Source organism: Aotus nancymaae, unplaced genomic scaffold, assembly GCF_030222135.1.
Source record: "Aotus nancymaae isolate 86718 unplaced genomic scaffold, 86718_ANA_hifiasm-v0.15.2.pri h1tg000002l, whole genome shotgun sequence".
In the NCBI taxonomy this organism is placed as follows: Eukaryota; Metazoa; Chordata; class Mammalia; order Primates; family Aotidae; genus Aotus; species Aotus nancymaae.
Genome location: NW_026988413.1, coordinates 28,291,427 through 28,310,409, shown reverse-complemented (window position 1 = coordinate 28,310,409; position 18,983 = coordinate 28,291,427). Strand labels below are relative to the sequence as shown.

The window sequence follows — 18,983 nt, the reverse complement described above, 5'->3', positions numbered from 1 at the left end:
TGATTAAACAGCCCTCTGCATGGCCCTAACTGAATCCCTTGTTTCCAGGAAACCAGGTAAGTGCATTTCTTAAAATATTTGTAATCCAGACATAGCTCAGGCCTCTTTCCCCTTTGAAAAGGCAGATATATATTTCTCATTCCCTCCGCTGATTTCTGCCTCCAGCATCAATGCATGCATCACTGTTTTATACCCAACCATTCTGACCACAGAACTCAGTCCTTTGTTGACTTCTAAAGAAATCTATACCGAGAATTTTGTGAGTCTGGTGGACTCTATTAAAGATTAAGAGGTCACCTAAAAGGGCCTCCCTCATCTTGACACCTCCTCCTCCTACCTCCCAGCCCATCTGGCTTCCTATCCCTTCCTCCCAGAGTCCCTCCCAGCTTCCAATTCTTCTTCCTCTACCATGCAGAGAATTCAGCTCTTCCAGCTTCTATACGTAAACTAGATACACAAGCTCACCAAGGTGCTCAGCAATCAAGAGACTCACCATCAAGAAGAGCTACCTTCTTAGAAGACGTTTGAGATTGTACATACCTTTTTTTTTTTTTTTGAGACAGGTCTCACTCTATTGGCCAGGCTGGAGTGCAGCGGCGCGACCATGGCTCACTGTAGTCTCAAACTTCCAGGCTCAAGCGATCCTCCCACCTCAGCTTCCTGCGTAGCTGGGAATACAGGCATGTGCCACCACACTTGGCTAATTTTTTGAGGTTGCAAATACTTTTTAAAAGTAAAGAGGAGGGCTAGTTTCTGTAACATATTTCTAAGATTAAGTAAGTTGACTGAATAAGGATGAGAAACCAGCATGTGGGGCAGGCACGATGGCTCACGCCTGTAATCCCAGCACCTTGGGAGGCCAAGGTGGGCAGATCACCTGAAATCAGGAGTTCAAGATCAGCCTGGCCAACATGGTGAAACCCCATCTCTACTAAAAAATACAAAAATTAGCCAGGCATGGTGGCGGGCACCGGTAATCCCAGCTACTCAGGAGGCTGAGGCAGGGAGAATTGCTTGGACCCAGGAGGTGGAGGTTGCAGTGAGCTGAGATTGCGCCACTGCATTCTCGTCTGGGTGACAGAGCGAGACTCCGTTTCAAAAATAATAATAATAATAATCAGCACATGGGCTTTAGTGCACATGTAACATATAACCCATGATAATGTAAATAAACTTGAATAGGGCAATTCTATAAGGGGTACTGATCACAAGCATTTTTCCTCTCTGAGCATAAGAATTCAGTCCACCCGGTCCATGCATCTATATATAACAATACTTTGAGAGGTTATAAGCACAGGAAAAGGATTTGTTGAGAATGACTAACCTCACAAACTGAAATGGAAACTAAATATATTTCGCAAGGCAGTTAATTTAGGCATAAATATAGTCACTCAACTGTGAATACCATGCATGGAGTTCTGAAGGCTGAACTTCCAGCCTTCTTCACTAGAGACTGAAATTGGCTTTGCTCATATCTTTCCTGGACTCCTTTCTTCCCAGATCCCTTGGTCTTTGTGTACTCACATTATCTTCACAGCAAGTGGGCTTCTTGCTTTAAGGTCTGTATCAGCCTCATGTTTAGCTGCAAACAATGAGAACCCAGTCAACAAGGGGTTAAGTCACTCTATTCACTATGTCTAAACTTCAAAGAAAAAGATGTATGTTCCTTGCAGGCTGTGCGAAGTAGAAAAGTTCCCTTTCTTGTTAAAGAATAAGTGTGCTAATAACTTTGTTAAGCCCTGTCCTATGTAGCTGTTAGGCATGCCATGCTTACAGGCACATAGTACATTCTATGTCCTTGTACTTTAACCAAGATGTCTGTGCTGGACGTGTTCACAGGCACATCCCAGCTCTCCATTGCTTTCACCTGTTTAGAAAAGTTTTAAGTTGTTAGCCAATCGAGTTTTAGTTTGGATTGTGAGGTCTGGCCCCAGCCAGTGGAGATCAGACATAGCAGTAAGGATGACCACCAATGTGTAAGGGATAAATTTGTGTTTTCCTTTGTTCATTGTACTCTTAAGTGACAATGGCTAGCAAGGATACCCTTCCTGCAGTCCAGGAAATAAGAATTGTGTTGCTGAAAAATCCTTTGTCTCACTGCTAACTTTTCTTTGCAGCACTGAGCATCTATTTCCAACACAGGCCTAGCCAAGTCTTTTTTTTTTTTTTTTTGAGACAGAGTCTTGCTCTGTTACCAGGCTAGAGTGCAGTGGCACGATCTCAACTCACTGCAACCTCCAACTCCTGGGTTCAAGAGATTCTCCTGCCTCAGACTCCCAAGCAGGTGGGACTACAGGCATGCACCACCACGCCCAGCTAATTTTTCTATTTTTTAGTAGAGACAGGGTTTCACCATGTTGGCCAGGATGGTCTCTATCTCCTGACATTGTGATCTGCCCACCTCGGCCTCCCAAAATGCTGGGATTACAGGCGTGAGCCACCATGCCTGGCCCAAACCAAGTCCTTGGTAATATGCTGGGTATCTTCTCTATGCTTCTGCCCCCATCCCACCCCAGGCCAGGCCAAGCCACTCTCCACCCTCCTCCATCCTGCTGTCTGCCCCAGAGGCTGGGAACCTCTATGGACTGTGTCAAGGGAGGCCCATACTTTGCAGCTTTGGTTGGATTTGGCCAGTGGGAAATCAAGGAGGACTGGGTAGGAGAGTCTCAGGCTGCAGCACAGTTCCAAGAAAGTTTCAGCAGACTGACAAGGAACCCTCAAACCCAGTGTACATTAGAGGAATCTGCATGTCCCTGGAATGGGGTTTCCCCACAGCTGGAGGTCTGAATACAGCATCTTTATGGTCACCAAAAGAAGAAGTATAGATTATACCACTGCCAAGTCCTCCTGAACATTTTTAAATTTTATTTTTATTTTTTTCTTTGAGACAGAGTCATGCTCTATTGCCCAGGCTGGAGTGAAGTGGTGTGATCTCAGCTCACTGCAGCCTTCTCCTCCCAGGTTCAAGTGATTCTTATGCCTCAGCCATACCAGTAGCTGTGATTACAGGTGTGGGACACCATGCCTGGCTAATTTTTGTGGATTTTTTATAGAGACAGGGTTTCACAATGTTGGCCAAGCTGGTCTTGAACGCCTGGCCTCAAGTGGTTGGCAATTGTGAATAACAATTGTCTGCATGCTGGAAGAGGTTGAGAGTTTCGGAATTGACTCCATGCTAAATGTCAGTTACTAATTTGGATTGATGAAAGTGATTTTTCTGCTTTACTCCTTTCCTGTCAGAAAGGTTTTTCTCTGTGGTTCCCTTAAGTTGAGGATGAGCAGACTATAACCATGAAAGGAGGAAAGATATCAGGGATTTTTAAGTTTGTTTAGAGAGCAAACCATACTGTGCCTCTTCATCTTGACCCAGGCTATTATAGATAGTTCCTAAACATTGCTGTTCACCAGATTATCTTAACAAATAATACTCAGCTAAATATTTGCATTTAGGAATACTCCTAAAACAGATATTGCCAACTAGATACACGGCCTCAATCTTGACCAGATAAGAGAACAGTTAAATTCTCGTAGATGGGTAGTAAATTGAATACCAATCTATCAGTTTGTTTCAACACAGAGGTTTCAGATGGAAAGCCAATCATCTTATAAACTGAACAGAAAAAAACACACATTACACCTGGCCTTTTAGAAAATGAAGTTGTAGAAACAAGAAACCTTTAAATTATTAGTATGGTACTCTAGCAGACCTGTAAAGCAATCTTTACCTTAGTTTTTGAGTTGTTTTACCTTTCAGCTCAATCTGAAAAGTTTTAATAAATGCTGAGCTTATTCTTAGGGTATGATCTGGCATTATTTCCAGTGACTAGTCAGGCATTATGCCTGATCCATACGCCCCCTGTGTACCCTTCTCCAGCCTTCAGATGCCCTCCGCTGCAGGTCACCTCAGGAGATAGCATTATTAATATAGCCTCAGTCTTGTTTATAAAGATTCTAAGTTGTCTAGTAAAGAAGTCTCCCTGAATCTTTTTTTAGTTTTTAATTTTATTTTTTGAATGTTTACAGAAACTTTATTCACAATTGCCAAAACTTGGAAGAAATCAAGATGCCCTTCCATAGGTGAATGAATAGATAACACGTGATATGTTCATACAATACAATATCATTCAGTGCTATCAAGACACAAAAACACATGGAGAAACCTTAAATGCATATTACTAAGTGAAAGAAGCCAATGTGAAAAGGCTACATATTGTATGATTCCAACTGCATGACATTCTGGAAAGGACAAAACTAGGGAGACAGTAAGGGGTTGATGAGGGAGGAACAGATAATTTTTAGGGCAGTGAAAATACTCCGCATGATATTGATATTGTGATGATATAATACATATCATTATACCTTTGTCCAAACCCATAGAATGTACAACATCAAGAGTGAATCCTAATGTAAATTATCAACTTTCTCTAGTTCTCTAGTCTCTCTGTCAACACCGTTTTTTGTCTAGACTGAGACGTGTAACAAGATTATTAACTTTTTTCAGGTCTAACATTCTAAGTCGGGCCCGGTGTGGTGGCTCACGTCTATAATCCTAGCACTCTGGGAGGCTGAGGCAGGTGGCTCACTCAAGGCCAGGTGTTCAGCCTCCTGGGCAATAGAACAAGGCCCTGTCTCAAAAAAAGAAAAAAGAGAAAGGATTCTGAGTCAATGAGTCTCAGTGGGCAGAACCCCACCATAGGAGGTGTTTGGAGTTTCTTAAATGATAGGGTGTTTGGGGAGTCACCATGGCTGGAGGGCTCTAACGGCCTTCTAGCAGTTGAGGCCCATGATGCTAGAAGCCCTGCAGAGAATAAATAATGATCTCCTTATGTGAAGAACCTGTTTACAACTACTTGAGTCTAGACCTTAACTTCCCCCACCCACTCACCCAATTTTAATATACTCAGAATTGTCCAGGAATGTAATCATCATGAAAATCAAAGGAAGATGCTACTTTGAGGGGTTCTTTTGGTGCTTAACCAAAAGTTGTTCACAGTTTGGAAAAACATTACAAAGTTGCTCCTAGGACAGTAAAATCTATTTAGTAAGTGGGTTCAGATTCCTTCACAACCCTGATTTTAGCTGGGGCTTGGAGAAAAGAGCAAAGCCAGCAGGAAAAGGCAGGCCGCTCCTGCAGGGCCACTCCTCTGGGTCCAGAATTCTCCCTACAGGTCTCCCCAGATCAAACCAAGAAAACGGGCGCCAAGTAACCAGAAACTGCTGGAATCATTACCTCTGGTCGTGGGAATCCCAGCCAGCCTCAAAACCTCAATTTCTTTCTTTCGTTCTTTCTTCTTTCCCTTTCTTTCTTTCGACACAGTCTCGCTCTATCACCAGGCTGGAATGCAGTGGGCGATCTCAGCTCACTGCAACCTCCACCTCCTGGGTTCAAGAGATTCTCCTGCCTCAGTCTCCAGAGTAGCTGGGATTACAGACGTGAGCCACCACGCCCAGCTAATTTTTGTATTTTTAGTAGAGACAGGGTTTCACCATGTTGGCCAGGATGGTCTCGATCTCTTGACCTCGTGATCCGCCTGCCTTGGTCTCCCAAAATGCTGGGATTACAGGCGTGAGCCACCGCTCCTGGCCAAGACCTCAATTTCTTCACCCGGCCACGTAAGCAGAGTGGACAACTGCCACCAGGTGGCGCCACGCCACAGTTGGGACCACACCAAATTGGCCCTGCCCCTCCCAGCCCCCTGGCGGAGCCAACTCACCCCAGCATTTCATCGACTTCGCAATAACGCCACCCCACCCCGATTGACTATTTTGAACCGCACTTACCAATCTGTAGGGGATCTTTACTGTTTTTGAGTAGTAAATTCAATAAACTTTATGGGTCTATTTTTGTAACTACTGCATTCTGGATACAAGCTTCTGATTTTTTTTTTTTTTTTTTTTTTTTGACGGAGTTTCACTTTTGTTTCCCAGGCTGGAGTGCAATGGCGCGATCTCGGCTCACTGCAACCTCTGCTCCCCGGGTTCAAGCGAGTCTCTTGCCTCAGCCTCCCGAGTAGCTGGTATTACAGGCATGTGTCACCATGCCCGGCTAATGTATTTTTTTAGTAGAGACGGGGTTTCTTCATGTCAGGCTGGTCTCAAACTCCTGACCTCAGGAGATCTGCCCACCTCGGCCTCCAAAAGTGCTGGGATTACAGGCATGAGCCACCGCGCCGGCCACAAGCTTCTGATTCTATTTCATGACTTTGAATGAAGTCATGCACAAGCATTTACATATTGATTTATGCACTGTTTTATATTTTCCTTGTATATACAGTTGGGGCAGGATATCAGTTTTTAAAATTTATATGTATCGGTAGGTTACAATCACTGCGATTTTTATTTCAGGCTGGTGAAAGGGTGTGACAAAATATTTGTCATAAAAAGAGGACTTGGGTCTTGATAGGGTTGAGAACCACAACACTGGAGGAATGTTGACCTCCCCAGTACTTCTCTGTTGACTTTGGTGGCACTTAGACAGTTCCTGCACCATCTCTGCCTCCCCTCCCCTCCCCCAACACTGGGGCTGCTTCTCTAGGCTCCTCTGCTCTGCTCTTCCCACATCCTCTCCCCAGCTCTCAGAGCAGAGAGTGCTGGGCAGCCTCTCCTGCTCCCTGGTTCAATCCCAGTCATGGCATCACCCACACCTCAGTCTCTCCCGCCCCTCCCTTGTCCATGCCACACTGACTCCAACTAGGTCCTATAATCTTCAATTTCTTCTGGGCTGACTGTGGGAGGGACGGTTCCTGCCTAGATTCCTGTCCTGTTCATAGGATCAGGTTCCAAAGCCCCCTCGTTTTTATTTTATTTTATTATTTTATTTATTATTTTTGGATGGAATCTCGCTCTGTCACCCAGGCTGGAGTGCAGTGGCACGATCTTGGCTCACTGCAACCTCTACCTCCCAGGTTCAAGCAGTTCTCTGCCTTAGCCCCCCAAGTAGCTGGGACAACAGGATTGTGCCACCAGGTTCTGCTGATTTTTGTATTTTTGGTAGAGACAGGGCCGTGTTGGGCAGGCTGGCTCAAACTCCTGACCTCAGGTGATCCACCAACCTCAGCCTCCCAAAGGCTGGGATTACAGGCATGAGCCACCATGTCCTGCCAATGCCCCCTCATTATACAGCCCCTGCTCCAGCCAGCTGAGCCCTGGGGGTTCCCTACCATGGTCCTGTCAGGGAACAGGGGAACATCCTATACCAGTTAACTTACTGTCTTCTCCTGAGGGCTCAAATCCTGAAATCCTGGTTTCTGTCCTCACCACAGTATTCCAGGGCAGCCAGGTTCCAGTCCTCATAGCCATCTCTAAGTCCTTGTCTCACACTTAGCAAGGCACCAACTGAATTAAACTCATGAACATTTCAATGAATTTTTTAATAAAAATTTTAGATATGTATTACAAAAAGATTCCAATAATTCAGAACTAAAGCAATTTTGGGGCCTGTTTATCCCCTCTGCCTCCCCCGCCAAAAAAAACCACTTCATTGAAACAAACACCTCGATTGCTTTTTATTTAATAATTCATTTGTTCTTGTGTAATGTGAGGGTGTCAACTTCTGTAACCTGCTAAGGTCACTGATTCTTTTATTATCTAAAGGAGGTGACTCAAGCCCCTAGGCCACTCGCTGTCATTCCTGAGCATTTTCGGGGATGCTTGCACTCTCCTGATTTACAATCACTTTGATGTCTGAATCCTACTGAATCCCATAGTCTAGTAATTTTTTGTGTGCTTTCTAGCTTAAGGGCATTGTGGTCTAGATTTGAATATTGCCTTTATTGCTCATAAAGCATTTTTTACTTGTAAATTTCCCTATGTACTCAAAATTAAAGCATATTCCGCAATTGTTGGGTGTAGTGTGCTCTGCCTATGGTCTATTAAATCAAGTTTGTTAATCATGTTTAAATCTATATCCTTACTGATCTGGTCTGCATTCTCTGTCAATTACAGAAAGGCATTAAGGTCACCTTCTGTGATTACAACTTTGTCCATTCCTACATGCAGTTCTGTCAGTTTTGCTTCATGTAGATTGAGACTATTATACATTTAAGATTTTTTTAATGTTCCTAGTGAATTGAACTTTTTATCGTTACACAATAGTCCTTTTTCTTTTTAGCAATGGTTTTTGGCTTAAAGTGCATTTGACTGGGCCAGGTACAGTGGCTCACACTTGTAATCCCAGCACTTTGGGAGGCCTAGGCAGGTGAATCACCTGAGGTCAGGAGTTCCAGACTAGCCTGGCCAACATGGAGAAACCCCGTCTCTACTAAAAATACAAAAATTAGCCAGGTGTGGTGGCGGGTGCCTGTAATCCCAGCTACTAGGGAGGCTGAGGCAGGAGAATCGCTTGAACCTGGGAGGCGGAGGTTGCAGCAAGCCAAGATGGCATCATTGTACTCCAGCCTGGGCAACAAGAGTGAAACTCCATCTCAAAAAAAAAAGTCCATTTGACTAACATTTATGTAGCTCACTAGCTTTCTTTTGTTGGCACTTATATGGTATATTTCTCTTTCATTCTTTTACTTTCAAGTTTTCTTTATACTTTTGTTTTCCTTTTTCTTTTGGAGATGGGGTTTCTCTCTGTCACCCAGGCTTGAGTGCAGTGGTGCGTCATACCATATTTTCCTTTTGACTAATTAGCATGTGAATTGCAGTTATATAGAATTTGTAATTTTCAATTATTCTTGCTTTCTTTAATACTCCCATTTAGTAAGATTTTTTGTTTCGTTTTGTATTTTTGGGGGGAGTGTTTTTGGAGACGGGGTCTCTCTCTGTCACCCAGGCTACAGCACAGTGGCACGATCTCAACTCACTGCAACCTTCGCCACCAGGGTTCAAGCCAATCTCCTGCCTCAGCCTCCCATGCAGCTGGGATTACAGGCATGCACCACCACACCTGGCTAAATTTGTATTTTTAGTAGAGACAGGGCTTCGCCATGTTGACCAGACTGTTCTCGAACTCCTGATCCCAGGTGATACCCCCACCTCAGCCTCCCGAAGTGCTGGGATTACGGGCATGAGCCATTGTGATGTTAAAATCAATATTAAAACATGAGCTTGAAACATACACACATAGCTGGAATCCCAGGAGAAGGGAAGAAATATTTGAGGAAATAATGGCCAAGAATTTCTCAGAATTAAGGACAGACATCAAACCACAGATCGAAGAAGCTTAGAGAGCATAAAGCAAGATAGACGAACACAAGCATGCACACACACACACACACAGTACTACCTACACATTTTAAGTTCATATTGCTGAAAACAAAACAAAAAGGACATCTTGAAGGAGCCAGAGAAGAAAGAAACACATCCACAGAGGGCTTGGTTCCCCCACAGATACCAAAATCCACACATTCCTAAGTTCCAGTGGAACCCACTGATAGGAAATGTGAGCCCTCCATCTAGGCGGGCCTCACATCCAGCCAATACCGTGTTTCACCGTAATGAATCCTGTGATACCCTTCCCCTCCCCAAAATAGATAACCACCTTTAACTGACCATTTGCCCCAACCTATATAACCAGTCCCCATTCCTACGCCCCTTGCCTAACTCATTTCTCAGACTTGGCCCACTTGCACCCAAGCGTGAAATAAAACCGCCTCGTTGCACACACAAAGCCTGCCTGGTGATCTCTTTACCCAAGCAATGCAACTAACAGAATCTAATGCCGCTGCTGATCTGGCAGGAGGCCGAGCTCTGGTGATAATGTGAGCAATGGGCAGAGGCTGTAAATACAGATGAGGGCCACTGTCGGCCACTCACCTCCTGCTGTGTGACCTGGTTCCTAACAGTCTGCAGCAGTCTGGGGGTTGGGGACTCCGCATTAGTTGGTAAATTTGTTTCTCACACAATATGGGTTAGCAATTCTGAAACTACATTACATTATAATGGTCAACATATTAGGATGGAACAAATAAGGAAACATCATGAGAGGCAGCTTTCTCACTGTCAGAGGAAGGAGTTCAAAATAGGTCAATGGAACCCTGTGATATGGAGCCTTCTGTCTTCTTTCACTTAGCCTTATTGTTGCATGAATCAATAGTCTGCTCCTTTTTGTTGCCAAATGGTATTCTACTGTGTGGATGTAATGCGGTTTCTTTATCAACTCACCCGTTGAGGGACATCTGGGTCGTTTCCAGATTGGGTGATAAAGCGGCTAGAAACATTTCCCTCGGGAATATACGTGGAATTCGGTTTCCATGTGTTGTCAGTATGGTCTTCCCCTCCCCGCTCATCCCCCAATCCCGAATAGTTTCCTGGCCTTTCCTTGCCTTTCTTGTTCTCTTAGACAGCACAGACTTTATGTTTTCGCCTGGGTCTGTCTGGTGTTTCCTCATGATCAAACTTGGGTCTTGTTTTCTCGGCAGGAGTACCCTGGGAATGGAGCTGTGCTGTCCTCAGAGCCGCACATGGGAGGACTGATTTTGTTGTCTGCCAGATTTTTCTACCACAATATTATCATTTCTCCCTCTGTAATTCAGTAGATTTTTCCAAAAATATGTCCCAAGATTGCATTCATCAAACCTCCTCTATTCTCTAGCTTTAGCCTCTATTGAAAACTTCTGCCTGAATCAGCTGCAACTCTGATGGTGCCAAATGGTGATTTTTTTGGTGTTTTTTTGTTTGTTTGTTTTTGAGACAGGATCTCACTCTGTCACCCAGGCTGGGGTGCAGTGGCATGATCATAGTTCACTGCGACCTCCACCTCCTGGGCTCAGGTGATCCTCCCACTTCAGCCTCCCAAGTAGCTGGGACCACAGGCGCACACCACTACAACCCGCTAATTTTTGTAGAGACTGGGTCTTGCCGTGTTACTCAGGCTGGTCTTGAACTTTGTGCTCAAGTGCTCCATCCACTTTGGACCCCAAAATGTTGGAATTACAGGTGTGAGCCATTGCACCCTGCCAAATGGTGATTTCCTACTTCCATTATCCCTTCTACTATGAAGAGTTGGCATTCTACTGTAAAGAAGAGGTCCCCCCACCATCAGTATGACTCATAGGTTCCAATTTTATTCAAGAGTTTGTAACTCCTTACTGTCATTATCTGCTTTGATATTCAAACAGTCCCAAATTTGGCCAGTGGGGGCACCTTCAGGCTGTCTTCTGCATTCTTTTGACTTGTCAGCTTCATTCTTAGAGCACTTCCTTCCTTTCTGGCAAACAAGAGGTTCCACTCTTATCTTGTTCTTTTCCTGCCCCGATCTTGGAATCAGCATTTCTCCACGAAATCCTGGTAATTTAGAGTGGAAGATGGTATTTAGAAAACCAACCTACACACTTAATGCACTTCCTACTGTGATGTCACTGCTTCTAGGCCCTCTCAATGAACAGAGTTAGAAAAACACACACACATGCAGACATGCACACACAGGTTGTTTTTTTTTGAGATGGAGTCTTACTCTGTGGCCCAGGCTGGAGTGCAGTGGCACGATCTTGGCGCACTGCAAACTCTGCCATCCGGGGTTGAAGTGATTCTCTTGCCTCAGCCTCCCAAGTAGCTGGGATTACAGGTGCCTGCCACTGCACCCGGCTAATTTTTGTAGTTTTTAATAGAGACAGGGTTTCACCATCTTGGCCAGGCTGGTCTTGAACTCCCGACCTCGTGATACACTCACCTCAACCTCCCAAAGTGCTGGGATTACAGGTGTGAACCACCGTGCCTAGTCGCACACGCATTTTTATATACTCATGCACCTATAACTATATATCTCCATCTATCTATTTTTTTTTTTTTTTGAGACAGAGTCTGACTCTGTTGCCAGGTGCCAGGTTGGAGTGCAGTGGCATGATCTCGGCTCACTGCAATCTCCTCCTCCCGGTTTCAAGCAATTCCCCTGCCTCAGCCTCCTGAGTAGCTGGGACTACAGGCGCACACCACCACACCCAACTAAGTTTTTTTTTTTTTTTTTTTTTTTTTGAGACGGAGTCTCGCTCTTGTTACCCAGGCTGGAGTGCAATGGCGCGATCTCGGCTCACCGCAACCTCCGCCTCCTGGGTTCAGGCAATTCTCCTGCCTCAGCCTCCTGAGTAGCTGGGATTACAGGCACGCGCCACCGTGCCCAGCTAATTTTTTTGTATTAATAGAGACGGGGTTTCACCATGTTGACCAGGATGGTCTCGATCTCTCGACCTCGTGATCCACCCGCCTCGGCCTCCCAAAGTGCTGGGATTACAGGCTTGAGCCACCGCGCCCGGCCCCAACTAAGTTTTGTATTTTTTTAGTAGAGACAAGGTTTCACCATGTTGGCCAGGATGGTCTCGATCTCTTGACCTCGTGATACACCCACCTCGGTCTCCCAAAGTGCTGAGATTACAGGCATGAGCCATCGCACCCCGGCTCTCTCTCTCTTTATGTATTTTAAACTGAGTTCATTTTGATATCTCCAATTTCAGTCTACCACCTCTGGGTTCTTTCTAGCCTTCCCAATCTTGCCATGCTTATAAGAACCTTCTCCCACAGTGAGAAACCTGGCTACCATCATCCTCAATATGCTTACTCATTTGCTCATGTAACCAGTCTCCCAACTACACTGGCTGACTCCCTCACCTGCCACTGCCCCTACTGAGCAAGCCCTCTGTCTTTGAGAAGCTCTCGGATCTGCCTTATCCTTCATCCCTGGGCATCCTGCGATCTCAGAGCCTAATGGGCTCACCTTTATCTTCTTCCCTGCTTGCTGCCACACTGCAGGCAGTAAAGCAACGCCTCATGGGAAATTTAAAGGGCTACAATGGGGTTGGAAGGCTGCAGGTTGTGTTATTGACATTCATTCTTCCATAGGGTGAAGGTCCTGGGGTGATGAGGACTCAGAGGAATGACTGAAATGTAAAAAGCTGTGTATAGTTAATGTATACAACTTGATGAGCGTGGGGATAAGTATACACCTGTGAAGCCAACTCTACTACCATCAAGGCCATAGACATACCCATCACCTCCTGAATTTTCCTCCTGCCCTATTATTTTGTGTGTGTGTGCACGTGTGTGTGAGTGTGAATAATATTCAATATATTCAATGTCTACCCTCTTGGGAAATTTTTTTTTTTTGAGACAGAGTCTTGCTCTGTTACCCAGGCTGGAGTGCAGTAGCACGATCTCAGCTCACTGCAACCTCTGCCTCCTGGGTTCAAGCGATTCTGCCTCAGCCTCCCAAGTAGCTGGGACTACAGGCACATGCCACAACGCCTGGCTAATTTTCTCATATTTTTAGTAGGGACAGGGTTTCACCATGTTAGCCAGGATGGTCTCAATCTCCTGACTTGGTGATCCACCTGCCTTGGCCTCCCTAAGTGCTAGGATTACAGATGTAAGCCACCACGCCCTGCCTGGGAAATTTTAACCATATAATACAGCATTGTTAGTGGCAGGCATAATGGCGTATATTAGATCTCTAAAACTCATTCATCTATCCTACAACTGAAACTTTGTACTCTTAACTATCATCTCATCTTCACCCCCACCCAGGCCCTGGCAACCACTGTTTTACACTCTGCTTCTATGAGTTTGACTATTTTCTTTTCTTTGAGACAGGGTCTCTCTCTGTCACCCAGGCTGGAGTACAGTGTGGCACAATCATGACTCACCGCAGCCTCGACCTCCTGGCCTTAAGCAATCCTCCTGCCTTAGCCCAGGAACACAGGCTCCGCTAATTTTTATTAGTTTTTTTTGTAGAGATGAGGTCTCACTATGTTGCTGAGGCTACTCTTGAACTCCTGGTTCAAATGATCCTTCTGCCTTGGCCTCCCAAAAGTATTGGGATTACAGATACGGGCCACCCTACCTGGCCAACCATTTTTTATTCCATGTATAAGTGACATCATATTTGTCTTTTTGTGTCTGCTTTATTTCACCTAGCATAATATCCACCAGGTCCACGCATGTTGTTGCCTATGGCAGGATTTCCTCCCTCCCTCCCTCCCTTCCTTCCTTACCCCCCCTTCCTCCTTCCCTTCTTTTCTTTTTCTTTTGAAACAGGATCTTGCCCTGTTGCCCAGGCTGGAGCGCAATGGTGGGATTACGGCTCACCGCAGCTTTGCTCTCCCAGGCTCAAGTGATCCTCTTGCCTCAGCCTCTCAGGTAGCTGGGGCTACAGGCACATGCCAATACCCCTGGCCTTTTTTTTTTTTTTTTTAAATTTTTAGTAGAGACAAGGTCTCACTGTGTTGCCCAGGCTGATCTCAAACTCCTGAGCTCAAACAGTTCTCTCACAACCTCTGAAAGTGTTGGGGTTACAGGTGTGAGCCATTGAACGGAGCCAATTTCTTTCTTTTTTAAGGCTGAATTGTCTCCTGAAAAATTTTTAAATGCCCTCTTTTCTGTTTGTAGATGTATCCTATTCTCATGGGATAATCCTTCAAATCAGCCTGAAGAACTAAACAATGGTGAGCCCAGCTGGGCTTTTCTGTCTCTAATGAGACAGTGCTGTGAATGATAGGGGATTTACAAAGGTTTTTCTTGAATTATTTTATTCTATTCTTGAAGGGTTTTCTTGAATTGTGTCCCTGAGCTGATTACTCACTCCTTGAGACTGCTCTTCTCCAATTTGGGGAGGAGGAGGGAGTAATTTGTGAGAACTCTGCACAGCGTTTTTTTCTCTATTACCAGGCTATCTCCAGATTTTATGTCTTCCCTACCCTTAGGCCACCTAACTTAACCATTTTCTTTGTTAGGTTATCAATAGTTAATCTTTTGTTATTTAAAAAATGATATACCTAATGTGCATGGCAGGGGAGTCATTCTATGACAAAGCTTCTTTGCACAGGTTGCTAATTGTCCATCAATAGCTCTCATCCTTAAATAATAAATAATGCTCCAGTTCTAGGTGGGCTCATGGCCACCCAGTGAAAAGTCACATTTCCCAGCTTCCCTTGTACCTGGGTGTGGCCATGTGTCTGAATTCCGACCAATGGGATGTGAGCAAAAGTGATTATGCCATTTTCAGGTCATAGCCTTAAAAGGAATGAGTGTGCACTCCCCTTTCTTTTCCCTCTTCTCACTGGCCAGGATGCAGACATAATGGCAGGAGCTGCAGCAGCCACCTTAGGACCCAGAGCTCAAAGTCGCATGTTGAGAATGGCAGAGATACTGTATCCGCTCTGGACTGCTGACCTTTGAACTATTACGTAAGAGAAAATCAAAATTCTATTTTAAGTCACAATATTTTGGGGTCTTGGACTACCTGGACTACATCTTAAGTATTATAGCTTCATGCCACTACCTTCACCCAGAAACCTGCACCTCCCCTTTATTTGCACATAGTTATGTTTTCTTATTTAATGTTATATGTCCATGTTTTCACAAAGTAAAATGTTTAGTGAGCCAACTAATTTTTTCCAAAGAACCAGCCTATGGATATATTTTGGTGTGCTTAGTGTTTTGAGATGATTTTTGCTACATTTGGATGAATTTTAAGCCATTTATAGAATTATGGGGTCACATACTTTTCTTCTCAACATTCTTTCTCCATTGTTTCACTGTCCTATGCCGTGTAAAATTGCTGGAAAGAGGTCTGAGGCCAGTCTCCTTTTTTCCCCTGGGTAGACTGTCAGCTTCTTCTATCTGGATGTTTGTAGTACAATGCTTTTTTTTTTTAAGTATGGGGTTTTCCAGTAGAAACTGGAAAACCTGCTAGACAAATTCTTCTTTTTTTTCTTTTTCTTTCTCTGTCACCCAGGCTGGAGTGCAGTGGCATGATCTCAGCTCAGTGTAGCCTCCGTCTCCGGGTTCAAGCCATTCTCCTGCCTCAATCTCCTGCGTAGCTGGGACTACAGGTGCTTGCCACCACACCTGGCTAACTTTTGTATTGTTTGTAGAGACAGGGTTTCATCTTGTTGGCCAGGCTGTTCTCAAACTGGCCTCAAGTGATCCACCCACCTCAGCCTCCCAAAGTGCTGGGATTACAGGAGTGAGCCTCCACACCCAGCCCTGCTAGATAAATTCTAAAAGAGTAGTAACACTTAGCTAATGCATTCTTTATCCCTAAGATTTAGGAACTTCACAAGAGCTAGACTGGTCTCAGTGGCTTCTTGACTCGCTTTATCTGCAATATAGTGAATTCTGTTCTTTTGTCAAATCAGGTCTTTTTTTTTGTTTGTTTTAAAAATGGCTCTTTCTTTTTATGTTTTTTATTACTTTTTTGAATTTCATTTGTTCCCTAATCGCCAAGGACTCAGTCTGTGTGTTGGATCAACATAACTATTTTCTATATCTGTAATTTCATCTCTCTCCCCAGCTTTATTGTATGATTTTTTTTTTTTTTTTTAGATAGAGTCTTGCTCTGTCACCCTGGCTGGAGTGCAGTGGCATGATCTTGCCTCACTGCAACCTCCACCTCCCGGGTTCAAGCAATTCTCCTGCCTCAGCCTCCCGAGTAGCTGGGACTACAGGTGTGTGCCACCATGCCTGGCTAATTTTTGTACTTTTAGTAGAGAGGGTTTCACCACATTGGTTAGGCTGGTCTTGAATTCCTGACCTCAGGTGATCCGCTTGCCTTGGCCTCCCAAAGTGCTAGGATTACAGGTGTGAGCCATTGTGCCCGGCCAACTTCCAGATCTTTAGTGTCTTTTTCTTGTTTCTTTGCTTACCTCTTTTGGTTACCATTTCATGGTTTTATCTTATTTTGGGATCTCTATGTTTTTCTTTCAGAGGGCCCATATTATATTTAATTTTCTTGAGAGTGCAGAGAAGAGTTTTATCAAATATTTTCCTCTACTTCCTGGGATCATTATGCTTTTGATATGCAGTCGTCATGTGTATTTTCCTCCTGGCATTTTTTGGGGGAGAGAAGAGTGGTATCTTACAGAGATCCTGTGATAGAGCTTTACTAAGAAATAGTGACTATTTTAATTTTTTTTTTTTTTTTAAAAGATGGGGTTTCACCATCATGGCCAGGCTGGTCTTGGACTCCTGACCTCAGGTGATCAACCCACCTCGGCCTCCCAAAGTGCTAGGATTACAGGCGTGAGCCACCGCTCCCGGCCGACTATTTTAATTAAAAAAAAATTGTCTACCTTGAATCCAGTAACCCTTCAGATAGAGCTTCTATTTCACAGGAAATAAGCAGTAGAGAATCAAGCTAAACATCACCCCATGGAAGCAAGCAGACAAACCTAGAAGGTAGGGCATGCTGTAGGACAACTCATTCAATTGCATTCACTAATAAGTGTCCTAAGAAGGGAAATATATCAGATTAAAATAAGCTAAGGGAACACACTTGGTCCTGGATTGGGTACTGATTTGGATAAAACAGCTATAGTAATAATTTTGGTTAACTGGAGAAAGTATAATATGGTCTGAAAATTAGGTAAGAGGAAAATACACAAAGGCAGAGAGTGTCAACTAAATGAAGCAGCTTATTAAAAAGTTATAAAACAATATTTAAAGTATGATCTCATCACACACTTCTCCAGGAGGAAGGACTATGCTGACTTTTATTAAACACTTGCTGTATTGCTGGGTGTGGTGGCACATGCCTGTAATCCCAGCACTTTGGGAAGCAGAGAAGGGTGGATTGCTTGAGGTCAGAAGTTCAAGACCAGCCTGACCAACATGGTGAAACCCCGTCTCTACTAAAAATACAAAAATTAGCTGAGTGTGTTGGCAGTCTCCTACAATCCCAGCTACTCAGGGGGCTGAGGCAAGAGAGTCACTTGAACCTGGGAAGCAGAGGTTGCAGTGAGCTGAGATCGCACCACTGCACTCCAGCCTGCGTGATAGATCATGACTCTGTCCCAAAACAACAAACAAAAACCTTGCTGTATTTTCCAATATTCTTCAAAGGTTTGCACTGCTTATGTAATAATAAAGTGTTTTAAATAGTGACATAGATTTAAATGGGACAGACTTACCACAAAGATAATAAAACTTAAGCTTCAGGGCCTCTAAATCATATGGGCCTCATGAGGCCCTAGGAGGACCCTAGCAATTTTATTTCATACTTTTGGGGAGGTTTTAATTTTGTTTCTTAAGTTCTAGTGTCTTTTCACTGTGGTGACATATACACAACATAAAATGTACCATTTTAACCATTTTAAATATACAGTTCAGTGGCATTCAGTACATCCCCATTGTTTTGCATCCATCACCACCATCCATCTCCAGAACGTTTTTATCTTCCCTAAATAAAACTCTGCACCCATTAAACAATAACTCCCTATGATCCCACTCCATCCAGTCTTTTTATTTTTAAGAGTTTCTAAAATTTTACGAACTCTTAGCTTCACAAAACCTGGGTCCAGCCCCAACTGACAACCAGATGTCCTGATAATCCCTGGGAAAGCTATGAAATGACAACTTGCCCTGCCAAAGTGGCTTTAGCCTCAGACCAAAGGACAGTCAGCATGGTTAAGGTTGTCACCAAAGTTTTCATCACTAAATGTGCAAACAGTAGTATTTGTGTCAGCATCAATATTACTGAATATGCAAGGAGGAAAAAACAATTTTTTTTGTCAAGTTATTGGAACCTACATTTATATAACTTTCCCCAGAAGCTACAAGCTTGTTATTCCTACAGTCCTAATTTCCTGTAAATTAACCATATTTTCTTCGTTGCTTTAAATTCTTGGTAAATAATTTTACATCTCCTTTTCCAGAAGGTAGTCACATGGCCTTACCTAGCTGTAAGGGAGGCCAGGAAATGTAATCTTTCTTATAGGAGACCTGTGCCCAACTAATCAGTAAGTATTCTATTACTAAAAAAAGAAAAAAAAAAAAAAACGGAATTGGCCAGGCATGGTGGCTCACACCTGTAATCCCAGCACTTTGGGAGGCCAAGGGGAGCTGATCACTTGAGGGCAGGAGTTCAAGACCAGCCATTAGCAGAGATGGTGAAACCCCATCTCTACTAAAAATACAAAAATTAGCCAGGCATGTGGTTCATGCCTGTAATTCCAGCTACTTGGGAGGCTGAGGCAGGAGAATCACTTAAACCCAGGAGATGGAGGTTGCAGTGAGCCAAGATCATGCCACTGCACTCCAGCCTGGGCCAGAGT

The 18,983-nt window shown here is 44.1% G+C and overlaps 2 pseudogenes; both read right to left on the bottom strand.

Moving 5' to 3' along the window:
- Nucleotides 1-15,590: 15,590 nt before the first annotated feature.
- Nucleotides 15,591-15,634, bottom strand: LOC135274402 (U7 small nuclear RNA; annotated as a pseudogene).
- Nucleotides 15,635-15,884: 250 nt separating this feature from the next.
- On the bottom strand, nt 15,885-15,952 carry LOC135274413 (U7 small nuclear RNA; annotated as a pseudogene).
- Nucleotides 15,953-18,983: the final 3,031 nt, after the last annotated feature.